Raw genomic sequence first — 16,261 nt, 5'->3', positions numbered from 1 at the left:
AGAGGAAGGAAGGATTCTTTACTGTAACAGCAGGAAGACTATGGAGCTCTCTATAGATTCTTTACTGTAAGAGCAGGGAGACTAAGGAGCGCTCTATAGATTCTTTACTGAAAGAGCAGGGAGACTATGGAGCTCTCTATAGATTCTTTACTGTAAGAGCATAGTAATATTAGAGACTATAGTCACTAGATGCTGCAGAAGGGTTTATCAATCAGGGATTTATTCTGATCATCAAATTTCCAACAATGAAGAATTTCTCCCTCAGCGTCTCTCTCAATATACAGGATTACACAGTAGTGAGGAAAACCTCGGGGGAGTCGGGAGGATGGAGCAGGGAGCGGGACCCCATCACATCGCCTCCCCCTCACCCCCTGATACATGATGGGAAACACAAGGAGAAGATTCTAGAACTGACCAACAAGATGGTGGAGCTGCTGACTGAGGAGGTGAGAGGAATGCTGGGAGATAATACAGTAATACAGGAGGGGGGGTGACTGGAGAGGTGACACTGCTGGGAATGCTGGGACATTATACAGTAATACAGGAGGGGGTGACTGGAGAGGTGACACTGCTGGGAATGCTGGGACATTATACAGTAATACAGGAGGGGGTGACTGGAGAGGTGACACTGCTGGGACATTATACAGTAATACAGGAGGGGGGGGGGTGACTGGAGAGGTGACACTGCTGGGAATGCTGGGACATTATACAGTAATACAGGAGGGGGGGTGACTGGAGAGGTGACACTGCTGGGAATGCTGGGACATTATACAGTAATACAGGAGGGGGGGTGACTGGAGAGGTGACACTGCTGGGACATTATACAGTAATACAGGAGGGGGGTGACTGGAGAGGTGACACTGCTGGGAATGCTGGGACATTATACAGTAATACAGGAGGGGGGGACTGGAGAGGTGACACTGCTGGGAATGCTGGGACATTATACAGTAATACAGGAGGGGGGGGGGGACTGGAGAGGTGACACTGCTGGGAATGCTGGGACATTATACAGTAATACAGGAGGGGGGTGACTGGAGAGGTGACACTGCTGGGAATGCTGGGACATTATACAGTAATACAGGAGGGGGGGGTGACTGGAGAGGTGACACTGCTGGGACATTATACAGTAATACAGTAGGGGGGATGACTGGAGAGGTGACACTGCTGGGAGATTATACAGTAATACAGGAGGGGGGATGACTGGAGAGGTGACACTGCTGGGAATGCTGGGACATTATACAGTAATACAGGAGGGGGGGTAACTGGAGAGGTGACACTGCTGGGAATGCTGGGACATTATACAGTAATACAGGAGGGGGGGGTGACTGGAGAGGTGACACTGCTGGGAATGCTGGGACATTATACAGTAATACAGGAGGGGGGGACTGGAGAGGTGACACTGCTGGGACATTATACAGTAATACAGGAGGGGGGGGTGACTGGAGAGGTGACACTGCTGGGAATGCTGGGACATTATACAGTAATACAGGAGGGGGGGGGGTGACTGGAGAGGTGACACTGCTGGGACATTATACAGTAATACAGGAGGGGGGGTGACTGGAGAGGTGACACTGCTGGGAATGCTGGGACATTATACAGTAATACAGGAGGGGGGTGACTGGAGAGGTGACACTGCTGGGAATGCTGGGACATTATACAGTAGTAATAATAGTAATAATTGTGTGTGTCAGGTTCCTATAAGGTGTCAGGACGTGGCGGTCTATTTCTCCATGGAGGAGTGGGAGTATGTAGAAGGACACAGGGATGCCATGAAGAAGGATCAGCCGCCCCTCACATCCCCAGGTAAGAAGAGTTCCTAAATGTAGGCTAATTCATTGCCTTCAGGTAAATGCAAAAAGGGAGTCCTCCTTGGTAAACGCTGCAGCCCCCTCCCCATAGTCATCATGGTGCAGTCTGCTCTCCTCCATCTGCGGAGTTGTTGGGATGTGTATTTCGGTAGATACTATGGTGGACCAGGGAGCCATCTTGGCCTTCGCTCTCACGTTGTTGGACATGATACCATGGCAGAGCTGTAGTCTGTCTTGTGCTCAGTCATTGTGTCTCCCACAGACGGAGCTGGTATCATAAACCCACCAGAGAGGTGTCCCCGTCCGTCTCCCCGTCCTTCATACGTCCCGGAGGAGAAAGTCTTCAAGAATCATCAGGTGGGTGAAGCTGACGTCCAGCCACGTCGGGACCATCTGAGCCCGCGTCCATCTTACCCTCTTTTTATTGTTTGTTTAGGTTGAAAATCTCATCGGTATTAAAGTCGAGATTATAGATGAAGAAGAAGAGGAGGCGGGTGTAATGGCCGATCAGCAGTGTAAGGAGGGGAGATGTTCCAGGTTATGGGTGGTCTACATCCTCCGGCCGTTATCTAATACCGTCCCTGTGTGTTCACCTACAGACGGAGGCAGCGATCCAGCAGAGAGGTGTCCCTGTCCTCTGTACCCCCAGGACTGTCCGGAGGAGAAGCACAGAGTCCCGGGGGATCAGCAGGTAGAGGAGACTGAAGAAGACCTGGCCATCAAGTATCGGTACTTATATGTATCTTCTCATTTATATAGAGAGTGAATCTGAGGGACATTAAGGCCGAGGTTATCGATGAAGAAGAAGAAGACGAGGAGGAGGAGGAGACGGATATGAGGGCCAATCAGCAGTGTGAGGAGGGGAGATACTTAGAGGGTCATGTGGTCAATCTTCTGATCATCATCCACAATGTATCCATCACTGTGTGTTCCCTATAGATGGACGACTCCAACAAGGTCTCCAGAGATGCCCCAATCTATTGTATCTCCAGGACCGTCCGGAGGAGAAGAACAACGTCCTGGAGGATCAGCAGGTTAGATGGCACCGAGCTCTGTCCTGTCTCTGCTCCCGTCCTCTGTCCCATCTCTTATAGCTCTGTCCTATCTCTGCTCCCATCCTCTGTCCCATCTCTTATATCTCTGTCCCATCTCTTATAGCTCTGTCCTATCTCTGCTCCCGTCCTCTGTCCCATCTCTTATAGCTCTGTCCTATCTCTGCTCCCATCCTCTGTCCCATCTCTTATAGCTCTGTCCTATCTCTGCTCCCATCCTCTGTCCCATCTCTTATATCTCTGTCCCATCTCTTATAGCTCTGTCCTATCTCTGCTCCCGTCCTCTGTCCCATCTCTTATAGCTCTGTCCTATCTCTGCTCCCGTCCTCTGTCCCATCTCTTATAGCTCTGTCCTATCTCTGCTCCCGTCCTCTGTCCCATCTCTTATAGCTCTGTCCTATCTCTGCTCCCGTCCTCTGTCCCATCTCTTATAGCTCTGTCCTATCTCTGCTCCCGTCCTCTGTCCCATCTCTTATAGCTCTGTCCTATCTCTGCTCCCGTCCTCTGTCCCATCTCTTATAGCTCTGTCCTATCTCTGCTCCCGTCCTCTGTCCCATCTCTTATAGCTCTGTCCTATCTCTGCTCCCGTCCTCTGTCCCATCTCTTATAGCTCTGTCCTATCTCTGCTCCCGTCCTCTGTCCCATCTCTTATAGCTCTGTCCTATCTCTGCTCCCGTCCTCTGTCCCATCTCTTATAGCTCTGTCCTATCTCTGCTCCCGTCCTCTGTCCCATCTCTTATAGCTCTGTCCTATCTCTGCTCCCGTCCTCTGTCCCATCTCTTATAGCTCTGTCCTATCTCTGCTCCCGTCCTCTGTCCCATCTCTTATAGCTCTGTCCTATCTCTGCTCCCGTCCTCTGTCCCATCTCTTATAGCTCTGTCCTATGTCTGCTCCCAACCTCTGTCCCATCTCTTATAGCTCTGTCCTATCTCTGCTCCCGTCCTCTGTCCCATCTCTTATAGCTCTGTCCTATCTCTGCTCCCGTCTTCTGTCCCATCTCTTATAGCTCTGTCCTATCTCTGCTCCCGTCCTCTGTCCCATCTCTTATAGCTCTGTCCTATCTCTGTTCCCATCCTCTGTCCCTTCTCTTATAGCTCTGTCCTATCTCTGCTCCCATCCTCTGTCCCATCTCTTATAGCTCTGTCCTATCTCTGCTCCCATCCTCTGTCCCATCTCTTATAGCTCTGTCCCATCTCTTATAGCTCTGTCCTATCTCTGTTCCCATCCTCTGTCCCATCTCTTATAGCTCTGTCCTCCTGTCCTCTGTCCTATCTGTCCCATCTCTCCTCCTGTCCTATCTGTCCTCCCGTCCTCTGTCCTATCTCTCCTCCCGTCCTCTGTCCTATCTCTCCTCCCGTCCTATCTCTCCTCTCGTCCTCTGTCCTATCTCTCCTCCCGTCCTCTGTCCTATCTCTCCTCCTGTCCTATCTCTCCTCCCGTCCTCTGTCCTATCTCTCCTCCCGTCCTCTGTCCTATCTCTCCTCCTGTCCTATCTCTCCTCCCGTCCTCTGTCCTATCTCTCCTCCTGTCCTATCTCTCCTCCTGTCCTATCTCTCCTCCTGTCCTCTGTCCTATCTCTGCTCCTGTCCTCTCTCCTATCTCTCCTCCTGTCCTCTGTCCTATCTCTGCTCCCGTCCTCTGTCCTATCTCTCCTCCCGTCCTCTGTCCTATCTCTCCTCCCGTCCTCTGTCCTATCTCTCCTCCCGTCCTCTGTCCTATCTCTCCTCCCGTCCTCTGTCCTCCCGTCCTCCCGTCCTCTGTCCTATCTCTCCTCCTGTCCTCTGTCCTATCTCTCCTCCCGTCCTCTGTCCTATCTCTCCTCCTGTCCTATCTCTCCTCCCGTCCTCTGTCCTATCTCTCCTCCCGTCCTCTGTCCTATCTCTCCTCCTGTCCTATCTCTCCTCCCGTCCTCTGTCCTATCTCTCCTCCTGTCCTATCTCTCCTCCTGTCCTATCTCTCCTCCTGTCCTCTGTCCTATCTCTCCTCCCGTCCTCTGTCCTATCTCTCCTCCTGTCCTATCTCTCCTCCTGTCCTATCTCTCCTCCTGTCCTCTGTCCTATCTCTGCTCCCGTCCTCTGTCCTATCTCTCCTCCCGTCCTCTGTCCTATCTCTCCTCCCGTCCTCTGTCCTATCTCTCCTCCCGTCCTCTGTCCTATCTCTCCTCCCGTCCTCTGTCCTCCCGTCCTCCCGTCCTCTGTCCTATCTCTCCTCCTGTCCTCTGTCCTATCTCTGCTCCCGTCCTCTGTCCTATCTCTCCTCCCGTCCTCTGTCCTCCCGTCCTCTGTCCTATCTCTCCTCCCGTCCTCTGTCCTATCTCTCCTCCCGTCCTCTCTCCTATCTCTCCTCCAGTCCTCTGTCCTATCTCTCCTCCCGTCCTCTGTCCTATCTCTCCTCCCGTCCTCTGTCCTATCTCTCCTCCCGTCCTCTGTCCTATCTCTCCTCCCGTCCTCTGTCCTATCTCTCCTCCCGTCCTCTGTCCTATCTCTCCTCCCGTCCTCTGTCCTATCTCTCCTCCCGTCCTCTGTCCTATCTCTCCTCCCGTCCTCTGTCCTATCTCTCCTCCCGTCCTCTGTCCTATCTGTCCTATCTCTCCTCCCGTCCTCTGTCCTATCTCTGCTCCCGTCCTCTGTCCTATCTCTCCTCCCGTCCTCTGTCCTATCTCTCCTCCCGTCCTCTGTCCTATCTCTCCTCCTGTCCTATCTCTCCTCCCGTCCTCTGTCCTATCTCTTCTCCCGTCCTCTGTCCTATCTCTCCTCCCGTCCTCTGTCCTATCTCTCCTCCCGTCCTCTGTCCTATCTCTCCTCCCGTCCTCTGTCCTATCTCTCCTCCCGTCCTCTGTCCTATCTCTCCTCCCGTCCTCTGTCCTCTGTCCTATCTGTCCTATCTCTCCTCCCGTCCTCTGTCCTATCTCTCCTCCCGTCCTCTGTCCTATCTCTCCTCCCGTCCTCTGTCCTATCTCTCTTCCCGTCCTCTGTCCTCTGTCCTATCTGTCCTATCTCTCCTCCTGTCCTCTGTCCTATCTCTCCTCCCGTCCTCTGTCCTATCTCTCCTCCCGTCCTCTGTCCTATCTCTCCTCCCGTCCTCTGTCCTATCTCTCCTCCCGTCCTCTGTCCTATCTCTCCTCCTGTCCTATCTCTCCTCCCGTCCTCTGTCCTATCTCTCCTCCTGTCCTATCTCTCCTCCCGTCCTCTGTCCTATCTCTCCTCCCGTCCTCTGTCCTATCTCTCCTCCTGTCCTATCTCTCCTCCCGTCCTCTGTCCTATCTCTTCTCCCGTCCTCTGTCCTATCTCTCCTCCCGTCCTCTGTCCTATCTCTCCTCCCGTCCTCTGTCCTATCTCTCCTCCCGTCCTCTGTCCTATCTCTCCTCCTGTCCTATCTCTCCTCCCGTCCTCTGTCCTATCTCTCCTCCCGTCCTCTGTCCTATCCCTCCTCCCGTCCTCTGTCCTATCTCTACTCCCGTCCTCTGTCCTATCTCTCCTTCTGTCCTATCTCTCCTCCCGTCCTCTGTCCTATCTCTCCTCCCGTCCTCTGTCCTATCTCTCCTCCCGTCCTCTGTCCTATCTCTGCTCCCGTCCTCTGTCTTGTACTGACCGGTTACCTTGTGTGATATCAGGGAGAAGATCTGACCTATATTAAAGTGGAGGAAGAAGAGCGGCTGAGGAGCGATCACCCGTGTATGAGAGGAGTGAAGGAGCAGAGTCTAGATGTCTCCCCAGGTGAGCAGGAATGGATTTTATGGGGGAGATCACATGTTTCCTAATATTCTAGTGACCTGTAGATAAAAGGTTAAAGGTCGGCAGACCATGTGATTACCGTACAGTGTTACCCAGGCTAGAGACACACGGGTATAACCGGATAGGCAGGTAAGATGGCTGGCACACCATGCTGGTATAGGAGTAATACATGTGGGCTCCCTTATTGGGAAAATAATAACAACAACAATGATAATAATTATTAATAATAATAACGCTAATAATAATAACAATAATAATAGTAATAATAATGATAATAGTGATGATGATAATAATAATATTGGTAATAGACCTTTGGTTCTTGTGTACCTGGACCAACCTGTAGAATAATAGAAGTTTCTATAGAGTATTATGAAATGACACCTATTGTAGTTATATAACATCTATGCGTCATCTTCCACTTACTTCCTAATGCGGCCTACGTTTCCCATGATTCCTTTGGCTTTGCGGAGGGGGCGGAGTCTCATCACTGCGTTTGAGTTGTACGTGAAGCAAATGATAAGTCATAACACAGATCTGTTCGCTCATTGGCACAGTAGAGTCTCAGTGTCTTCCTATGAGATGCAGCTGCAGCCTGTCTGCTCTTCTGAGCAGGAGGTCTTGTAACCATTGTCTCATTATTGCTCACAGACTAATTGGTCACCATGGCTCCGCACGTTTACCATATTGCATGTTGCAGTCTTGCACTGATAAGTATGAGGTGACGTCTGCAGAGTTCTGGCACAGCTGAGGTGCAGAGGGTTTCATCTTGGGCCGTGTAGAAAATGGCGTTAGCACCTGTAGTATATGGCTCGCCGCAGTAGGATGACATCAGAGAGGTTTCTTTATAAAATGGAGATTTATTGCTTCTTCTTTAAAAGTAGTGAAATTTACAGAAATGAATATAAAAGAATCAGAGAAACGTCTTACAGCCTTAGTGTCCATAGTTCATATGAGTCCTATGAAGTGAAGGGTTTGTCTTACAAATCGTCACGAGCTTCAGGCAGCTGTTGCTTCACTCAAGCATCCTGGGAGACATTCCTTCCTTCACGCTTCCATCATGGATTCCTCACGCTTACATCACAACCTTCTCCTTGAAGGCTCTGGATCCTTCTTGTGACATAGGGCTCATACCTTCTGTACAGCCCTGATCCAACCAACCTCCATCTTGGTAACTCCCATCTTATATAGGTTCATGACTCACTGTCAATGTCATGTGTGTGGGCGTGTTCATTATACTTGAGTGTTTGTGTCTGCACATATATGACCATAACAAATATAGAACTCTTTCTCTATACATCAGCATAACCTGTTTCCACTCATGGATGTATAGTTATCGTGCTGTGTACAGCCTTAACACCCTACATAGTCATGGAACCGTGAATAGTGCTGTGTACACTTATGTATCTATTTCCAACTTATACACGTCTCCTTAGTATAGAATATGATATTATGATGTCAGTATTACAATCACTTTATACAGTGAATAGTGTTGTGCTATTATGGTGAGGTCAGCAGTATATATATGACTTACATTATATTATACCAAGATATTGTTCATTGTAAAACACATCATATTTAACAGGCCGTAACCCTTTGTTGCCTGCAGCAGGACAGGGGCTCACGTACATTATCTAGCACACAGCAAATATGTTGCTTTTTGATGAAAATTGTGCCAGAGGTTCGTCTGTCTTTTAGTATATCTTATCAGATAAAAATGCTTCCTCCTCCTGTTATCAGGCACCTGCTAATCTGTCATCATCCACCCAGAAGAATCAGCGCTGTAGGGTCCAGGGATTAGGATAAGGGATTAAGTTACAAGGAAGGTAACTGTATAGAGTGACGGGGAGAGGAGGGGGAGAGGAGGGGGAGAGGAAGGGGAGAGGAAGGGGAGAGGAAGGGGAGAGGAAGGGGAGAGGAAGGGGAGAGGAGGGGGAGAGCCTGTGTACAGATAGAGAGACAGCTCTGTAAGAGATCTCACCCCTTTATACACAGATTAGACTGCTCCCTCCTCTGTTATCATGGCTTCTATGCGGCTGCTTTGTAGGCTGTACACAAGGTGAGTGCAGGATCTCCTCCTCTGTTATCATGGCTTCTATGCGGCTGCTTTGTAGGCTGTACACAAGGTGAGTGCAGGATCTCCTCCTCTGTTATCATGGCTTCTATGCGGCTGCTTTGTAGGCTGTACACAAGGTGAGTGCAGGATCTCCTCCTCTGTTATCATGGCTTCTATGTGGCTGCTTTGTAGGCTGTACACAAGGTGAGTGCAGGATCTCCTCCTCTGTTATCATGGCTTCTATGCGGCTGCTTTGTAGGCTGTACACAAGGTGAGTGCAGGATCTCCTCCTCTGTTATCATGGCTTCTATGCGGCTGCTTTGTAGGCTGTACACAAGGTGAGTGCAGGATCTCCTCCTCTGTTATCATGGCTTCTATGCGGCTGCTTTGTAGGCTGTACACAAGGTGAGTGCAGGATCTCCTCCTCTGTTATCATGGCTTCTATGTGGCTGCTTTGTAGGCTGTACACAAGGTGAGTGCAGGATCTCCTCCTCTGTTATCATGGCTTCTATGCGGCTGCTTTGTAGGCTGTACACAAGGTGAGTGCAGGATCTCCTCCTCTGTTATCATGGCTTCTATGCGGCTGCTTTGTAGGCTGTACACAAGGTGAGTGCAGGATCTCCTCCTCTGTTATCATGGCTTCTATGCGGCTGCTCTGTAGGCTGTACACAAGGTGAGTGCAGGATCTCCTCCTCTGTGGGTGACAGACAGTATAGATATAGTATATCCAGCCCTGGGAGATTTAGCTTGGGCAGATGTAGAGTTCCATTGTATAATACACACATGATGCAGGTTATCCTGCACAGGGCTCCCAGCAGTGCTCACACCTGGTCGGCCCTCCCTCGCTGCTCACACCTGGTCGGCTCTCCCTCACTGCTCACACCTGGTCGGCCCTCCCTCACTGCTCACACCAGGACGGCCCTCCCTCGCTGCTCACACCTGGTCGGCCCTCCCTCGCTGCTCACACCTGGTCGGCCCTCCCTCGCTGCTCACACCTGGTCGTCCCTCCCTCGCTGCTCACACCAGGACGGCCCTCCCTCGCTGCTCACACCTGGTCGTCCCTCCCTCGCTGCTCACACCAGGACGGCCCTCCCTCGCTGCTCACACCAGGACGGCCCTCCCTCGCTGCTCACACCTGGTCGGCCCTCCCTCGCTGCTCACACCTGGTCGGCCCTCCCTCACTGCTCACACCAGGACGGCCCTCCCTCGCTGCTCACACCTGGTCGGCCCTCCCTCGCTGCTCACACCTGGTCGGCCCTCCCTCGCTGCTCACACCTGGTCGTCCCTCCCTCGCTGCTCACACCTGGTCGTCCCTCCCTCGCTGCTCACACCAGGACGGCCCTCCCTCGCTGCTCACACCAGGACGGCCCTCCCTCGCTGCTCTGGCTTATCACAGGATCTCACCTGATCACACGTCCTCCTCTTCTCTGCTGTGCTATGGCCGACTGCACTGGTATAAACAGGCTGGCACTGTGCAGGGAAATGATTTACAATGTAGTCCTATACATGAGAGGGGAGGGGAGAAGGGGGTTATTAATACACTGGGTCTGAAAGGTGAGAGGAAATAGCAACTGCACCACAGCAAGGAAGGGTTTACATTACGCAAGCAGCCCTGGTGTAAGCAGTGAACTACAGCTGGTGATAAGATAAAGGGGAGGGGATTACAGCAAGGAAGGGGTGACATTACAAAAGCTGCCCCCGCTCTAAGCTGTGGAATAGCTAAAAATAAGGGGGGGGGGGGGGGTTACAGCAAGGAAGGGGTTACATCACAAAAGCTGCCCACGCTCTAAGCAGTGAATTGTTGCTGCTTATTAGCTACACAGAAGACGGCTGCCCAGTACTGTGAGCAGTCAGAGATGAGAGAGAATTCTTGATTTACCTTTTTAGGCCCAGTGTGGACCCTCTGGACATGCGCAGTTGCATCATTCACACAGTCCAGGATTTCTCTGGCACACAGCACAAGCTAAGCCCCGCCCTGCTTCCTGTGCTCTGTCTCTGTTCTCCTTTTATGGAGCTCAGTTATTCGGTGTATTAGGACGTTGTTTATTGTCAGGAAGAGATCTCTAAGTTATCTCTGATGCTCCTGCGCTGCCATAGGATAATGTACTGACAGCGGACAGGAAAGCTGGCCAGACACGGTTGTGATTATCATGTATGTGAGTTAGTGGCTGCGGGGTGGAGCCCGGATTCCCGCTATTTTAGGCTGGAATCACACCTACAGTTTTTCATGCAGTTTTTTATGCAGTTTTTTGTGCAGTTTTTTGTGCATTTATGGGAACCAAAGCCAGCAGTGGATTCTGTGGGAGCGGCTCAGGCCTCTTCTTCCCATTGGACAGATGTTTGGCTCTGGCTCTGCTACATCTGTTCTGTACTGTGAAACCTCAGCAGGAGTTTTTCTATATAAATGGTTTCTCGCTTCTTCTGGAAATGGTGAAGACGTTAGAGGAGTAACCAGCAGTGGGGTCTTACAGTCATGGTGTCATTGTGAAGGATCCATCTGTGTGGACGGTGCGGGCCTGAGCCAGGTGAAGCTGTAGCACACTGTGTCGCCTGCTCAGGGTGCGGGTATTGCCGTTCCCTCCAGCATGGACGCCGGTGTCCCAGTGTGCACCATGTATAACGCTGCGGCTGTAGATATTCCAGTCACACATAACGCCTGATATATCGCTGCCCAGGGTGATGTTTGTGTCTACAGCAGAAAGCAGCAGCTGAGAACTGGGGGAAGGAGACGGGATGAATAATAACAAGTATGAAAGGAATTGTCCCTCTCACCATGGGCAGCAACATATCAGAAGTTATGTCTGAGCGGAATCCCCCTTTAAATGCCACAATTGCTATTTATCATATAGAGGGTTAAATGACCGACATCGGCGTGATCTCTGATGTCGGTGATTAGCAGTCGGCATCTGTGTATGGAGTAGGCTCCGCAAAATATATTAAGAAGAGCTGGATACTCTGCTGGTGTCTGCAAAGTACGGACAATTCTTCCTCCCGGAGTCCCAGAACGTCCGGCCGTTTATCTGATGTCGTTTTACATTCATCAATATGTCGGGTGCAAACGAACCAAGAGACGTCCCTGGAAACTGACAGGACAGAAATGTATATAGGATATACTGTACTGTGCACACCTATAGTGGCGTCATATATACCCCCGCCCCCCGTGTACTGCACCAGTAATGGCAGTGTGTAGGGGAGGATCAGACTCCTATATAGATTTTGCCGCATTATTATAAGAATCCCATAATACATCATACATACATAATACATCATACATAATACATCATACATACATAATACATCATACATAATACATCATACATACATAATACATCATACATAATACATCATACATACATAATACATCATACATAATACATCATACATAATACATCATACATACATAATACATCATACATCATACATGCATAATACATCATACATGCATAATACATCATACATAATACATCATACATACATAATACATCATACATAATACATCATACATAATACATCATACATACATAATACATCATACATCATACATGCATAATACATCATACATGCATAATACATCATACATACAAACATATCATACATACAAACATCATACACACATAATACATGATACATACATTATACATAATACATCATACATACATAATACATCATACATACAAACATAATACATACAACATATATACATAATACATCATACAAACATAATACATACATTATACATAATACATCATACATACATAAAACATACATTATACATACATATTATTTCATACATACATTATACATAATACATCATACATACATCATACATACATAATACATCATACATACAAACATAATACATACATCACATACATAATACAGACATCATACATACATAATACATACATCATACATACATACATCATACATACATCATACATACAAACATAATACATACATTATACAAAATACATCATACATACATAAAACATACATTATACATACATATTACATCATACATACATTATACATAATACATCATACATACATAATACATCATACATACAAACAATACATAAATTATACATACATACATAATACATAAATTATACATAATACATACATCGTACACATCATACACACATATTACATCATACATACATAATACATTATACATAATATGTCATACATCATACATAATCCCTGCGTGTGTATTTCTGGCCTGATACCTATGTTATACATTTCTTTGTGGTTTGAAATAAAAAATCCTGAAATCCATTTTTAATCCTAACAGAGAATCCCTCCGAGGGGAACTTCCTGTTCTTACTAAATTATAAAGTAGAAGATGAAGATCTGGTGCGGCCGCTGCCGCGCTCTACGGGAGAGAAGCTTATTGGCCTGAGTGTGCATCCGGGAGTGTCCAGTATCGGCCCAGACCTGTGCTATATCCCCCCTCACCCTGAGGAGCCCGGCCCACCCCACCCGTATGGTAATCCCTTTCCACAGGCCGTTCTCCCGGGGGAGAGGTTATATCCCTGCTCACAGTGCGGGGAATGCTTCACCTATAAATCAAGTCTTGTTAGACACTGGAGAATTCACACAGGGGAGAAGCCATACTCCTGTTCAGAATGTGGGAAATGTTTTAAAGACAAATCGACTCTCGTTCGACACGAGAAAATTCACACAGGAGAGAAACCGTACTCGTGTCCGCTGTGTGGGAAATGTTTTTCACATAAGTCGCATCTTGCCACGCACTGGAAAAGTCACACGGGAGAGAAGCCCTATTCATGTTCGCGATGCGGAAAATGCCTTAGAAATAAATCGCATCTCGTTGAGCACGAGAGAATTCACACAGGAGAGAAGCCATTCTCGTGCCCGCTGTGCAGGAGACGCTTTACACATAGGTCGAGTCTGGTTAGACATGAGAGAATACACACTGGGGTGAAGTAGGAATCACGTTCAGAGTGTGGGAAATGTTTGCATCAAAATCCAATCCAAGAATCAAATCTGATTACGCGGGAGAGAAGCAATGTGACTGGTCAGAATGTGGATGACGTGATCTTGGTGAATCAGAGAATTCACACAGGAGAGAAGCCCTATTCATATTCAGGATGCTGGAAATGTTTTATCACTAAACTTAGAGATCATCCGACAAGTCACACAGGGGAGACGTCCCGCCGATAGATGGAAAACGTCGTACGAGGAGGTTGAGGAATTCACGCAAAGAAGGAAGCAGGTGGCTGGGATGTGAACAGAAATTTTTCTGTTTTGGAATTTTCTTTGCTGGTTGAAAAGTTATAAATCTGTGAAATTAAAACCAATTATGACTTTTAAAACTTGAATTTGCTATTTCTGTGAGGAGTGTAGCCAGTGGTCTAACCCGCACATTGTATGTTCAGGATATAACACGGGCACATTGTGTGTTCAGGATATAACACGGGAACATTGTATGTTCAGGATGTAATAACACGGGCACATTGTATGTTCAGGATGTAATAACACGGGCACATTGTATGTTCAGGATGTAATAATATATATGCACATTGTGTGTTCAGGATATAATAATATATATACATAGTGTATGTTCAGGATATAATAATATATATGCACATTGTATGTTCAGGATATAATAACATGGACACATTGTATGTTCAGGATATAATGGTATGGGCACATTGTATGTTCAGGATATAATAACACGGGCACATTGTATGTTCAGGATATAATAATATATATGCACAATGTATGTTCAGGATATAATAATATATATACATAGTGTATGTTCAGGATATAATAATATATATGCACATTGTATGTTCAGGATATAATAACATGGACACATTGTATGTTCAGGATATAATGGTATGGGCACATTGTATGTTCAGGATATAATAACACGGGCACATTGTATGTTCAGGATATAATAATATATATGCACAATGTATGTTCAGGATATAATAACATGAGCACATTGTATGTTCAGGATATAATAACATGGGCACATTGTATGTTCAGGATATAATAACATGGGCACATTGTATGTTCAGGATATAATAACATGGGCACATTGTATGTTCAGGATATAATAACATGGGCACATTGTATGTTCAGGATATAATAACATGGGCACATTGTATGTTCAGGATATAATAACATGGGCACATTGTATGTTCAGGATATAATAACATGGGCACATTGTATGTTCAGGATATAATAACATGGGCACATTGTATATTCAGGATATAATAACATAGGGACATTGTATGTTCAGGATATAACACTGGCACATTGTATGTTCAGGATATAATAACATGGGCACATTGTATGTTCAGGATATAACACTGGCACATTGTATGTTCAGGATATAATAACACGGGCACATTGTGTGTTCAGAATATAATAACATGGGCACATTGTATGTTCAGGATATAATAACACAGGCACATTGTATGTTCAGGATATAATAACACGGGCACATTGTATGTTCAGAATATAATAACAGGCACATTGTATGTTCAGGATATAATAACATATATGCACATTGTATGTTCAGGATATAATAACATATATGCACATTGTATGTTCAGGATATAATAATATATATGCACATTGTATGTTCAGGATATAATAACATGGGCACATTGTATGTTCAGGATATAATAACACGGGCACATTGTATGTTCAGGATATAATAACACGGGCACATTGTATGTTCAGGATATAATAACACGGGCACATTGTATGTTCAGGATATAATAACATGGGCACATTGTATGTTCAGGATATAATAACACAGGCACATTGTATGTTCAGGATATAATAACACGGGCACATTGTATGTTCAGAATATAATAATATATATGCACATTGTATGTTCAGGATATAATAACACAGGCACATTGTATGTTCAGGATATAATAACACGGGCACATTGTATGTTCAGAATATAATAATATATATGCACATTGTATGTTCAGGATATAATAACACAGGCACATTGTATGTTCAGGATATAATAACACGGGCACATTGTATGTTCAGGATATAATAACACGGGCACATTGTATGTTCAGGATATAATAACACGGGCACATTGTATGTTCAGGATATAATAACACAGGCACATTGTATGTTCAGGATGTAATAACACAGGCACATTGTATGTTCAGGATATAATAACACAGGCACATTGTATGTTCAGGATGTAATAACATTTTAATGAAAAAAAATATAATTTTAAACACAGGTTATGTTTTCTTAGAAGTCATTTATCACTCTGTTTCTCCAACAACTTCCCCATTGTGGCCGTAAACTTACGACCGGACACACAATGAGGCTTAAAGGGAAAGTATCATTAGAAAATTGTCTAGAATTTTTATAATAACATTTTTAAGAATTTTTTTTTTACATTTTTGTTCTTATTTTCTTACGTTACTTTCTATAGTTTAGGATAATCCTGAGATCTCACAGTTTTCATTCTGACCACTAGGCCTAAACCTAAGCTGAGACTTCCTGTTCTCTTCTGTGCTTTGCCTGTATTGGAGTAATGTCCCCGGAGACGAGAGGCAGGAGGAGACTGGCAGTAAGAAGAATAGGATCATTGGTTTTTAAGGT

At 46.5% G+C, this 16,261-nt stretch overlaps 1 protein-coding gene and 1 pseudogene across 1 annotated transcript in view; one reads left to right on the top strand and one right to left on the bottom strand.

Moving 5' to 3' along the window:
* The window catches only part of LOC138786372 (zinc finger protein ZFP2-like), a 147,471-nt gene that overhangs the window by 34,958 nt on the left and 96,252 nt on the right, over positions 1 to 16,261 (bottom strand). The window lies entirely within an intron of this gene.
* LOC138786368 (zinc finger protein 585A-like) overlaps positions 1 to 16,261 on the top strand; it is a 49,562-nt pseudogene that overhangs the window by 15,146 nt on the left and 18,155 nt on the right.

Source organism: Dendropsophus ebraccatus, chromosome 3 (assembly GCF_027789765.1).
Source record: "Dendropsophus ebraccatus isolate aDenEbr1 chromosome 3, aDenEbr1.pat, whole genome shotgun sequence".
Taxonomy (NCBI): Eukaryota; Metazoa; Chordata; class Amphibia; order Anura; family Hylidae; genus Dendropsophus; species Dendropsophus ebraccatus.
This window is presented reverse-complemented; position numbering and strand designations above follow the sequence as displayed.